The sequence below is a fragment of the Cynara cardunculus genome (genome assembly GCF_001531365.2).
Source record: "Cynara cardunculus var. scolymus isolate 2C chromosome LG 4, CcrdV1, whole genome shotgun sequence".
Lineage (NCBI taxonomy): Eukaryota > Viridiplantae > Streptophyta > Magnoliopsida > Asterales > Asteraceae > Cynara > Cynara cardunculus.
In genome coordinates, this window is record NC_037531.1 from 8,353,264 (window position 1) to 8,355,832 (window position 2,569).

The following is a 2,569-nucleotide window of genomic DNA, read 5'->3' on the forward strand; positions in this document are numbered from 1 at the left end:
CGGAGATCCGATCGAGTAAGAGGATTCAGGGTTGGTGTTTTTTTATGTAAAAAGCGTGAGCTTGATTTGATGATTCTATGAATTCATCGTCGAGAATAGGCATTGGAAAGTGCTCCGATTAATTGGGAACTTTTGTCCTACTCTTGCATCCAAAAACAGAATATATATATATATATATATATATATATATATACACACTTATATATATATACATATTCTAAATGCAACCATGATTATTTGTACAACCAATACAACCTAATTAATTGAGATATTTATAGGAATGATGAGAGTTTATTTATTATTATTTGAAGATTTATGGAATATGACTATAGTTCATTCATTGTAATCAATACTTTATATTAAAAAAACAATCAAAACTTTTATGAAATCACATATTTATCAAATTAAATGGACGGTTGGGATTGAGTTATATTGATTGTACATATGCAAATGGTTGCATTATAACTTATATATATATATATATATATATAATTTTGAGTAATATAGAACTTGTTATTCTTAACTCTTGAGTTCAGGAATCCCTATATAATTTAAGTGATATAATAAAAACCTTTTCTCTTCTTTTATTAACTGATTTATGTATCAGATTTCATCTGTCCCATGGTTGGTAACTGATGATTGGTTTTGTCTACAAGGATTTTGGATTTGTTCATAATCATCAAATTATATTTGGTCTTGTTTCCACTTTTTCAGTCATTTTAGATACAATTTTAAAATATTGGAGCGATCAAATATACGAGTGGTTTGAATTTGATTGTTCATCATCTCTCTCTCTCTCTCTTTCTCTATAAATGAACTCTCATTATTTCCATAAATATTTCAATTTATTGGGTTGCATTGATTGTACGAATGTGATGAGTTGCATTTAAACAAACTATATATATATATATATATATATATATAAGGGAGATATATATGTAAGGGAGATATATTTTGCAAACCAAATCATTTGTACAATCATGAAGACCATCGATTTCATTGTTTATTTTAGTAAAAACATTTCAAAAAAAATGTTTAATATGAAGAAATTGTTTCAAATGATTCATTTTAAATAATTATAGACATTATCATCTTCATTCTATTAATTTTAGGGCAAATTGCATGAAAAAGTAACGTACTTTAACTTGATTCCTATTTTGGGTAACGTACTTTCAAAACTTTCATTTTGGTACCTATTGATAGAGCAAATTGCATGAAAAAGTAACGTACTTTAACTTGATTCCTATTTTGGGTAACGTACTTTCAAAACATTCATTTTGGTACCTAAGATGTAAAGTTTTAAACATTTAAGTACCCGGGTAACTGGTTGAAATATTAACCGATTATCATGCTGATATGGCGAGTGATGTGGTATCAAACTCGATATTATTTGCTGACGTGGTCAGTGACGTGGATTTTTTAAAATCTAAAATTAGTATTTTTTTTAGTCTAAAATTAGTCTTTCCGGGTTACCCGGGTACTTAAATGTTTACAACTTTACATCTTAGGTACCAAAATGAAAGTTTTGAAAGTACGTTACCCAAAATAGGAATCAAGTTAAAGTACGTTACTTTTTCATGCAATTTGCCCTTAATTTTACTAGACAAATTAATTTCATCAAAATAATAAATACATGAAACAATTTGTTTTTTACATATAAACAAAAATATATGAAACATTTTCATCAAAAAATGAATTATCTTAAATAATTTTATCATATTAAACAATTTTATAAAAAAGTTTGACTAAAATTTTCTTATTTTGAATGATTAAGTCTTTAAACTATATTTTTGAATGGAAAAAACCATTAAACATTCTTTTTTGGAATAAACAAAAGCATCAAACTTTTTCATTTTGATTGATCAAGTCTTTGAACATTTTTTTAATAAATAAACAATTGTATTTCTCAAAACTAATTACTCACATTCTTTTAACTCAAAAATAGTTACAGTAACCGACTAGTACAAATCAATGATTTATTTTTATTTTTTATAAATTTAGGATCTTAATCATTCAAAAAGAAAAAGTTTAATGGTATTTTCATTTAAAAAAAAATAATTCAGGGACTTTATCATTTAAAATGAAAAAGTTCAATAAGTTTTTATTTAAAAAGTTAGTTTATAGACTAAATCATCCAAAATAAGAAAGTTTGTTGGGTTTTTTTTTGGACTTTTCTCAAAGATATATTATATATATATATATATATATATATAATTGATTTAAATTTTATATTACTTGATTTACTTTAATCAAATGTTAGGATTTAAAATATAATTTCACATATTCTTATTTTATAATATGATAATTTCACATATATATGTTTCAACATGTGAAATCATTTTACGTGTGCTTTTACTTTCACTAAGTGGAACAAAAAAAATGTTCCACGTATAAATTTTTCGTAGGGTGAACACAAATATTTTAAATTAAAGCTTTTGATAAATTAAACAATTCAGAGAATATTTTATATCGGTTCTCACGAGTCATGGGTTTGTAAGCTTGTTTTAGTTCTCATTTGTTATTATCCTATGTGTGTGCATATATATATATATATATATATATATATATG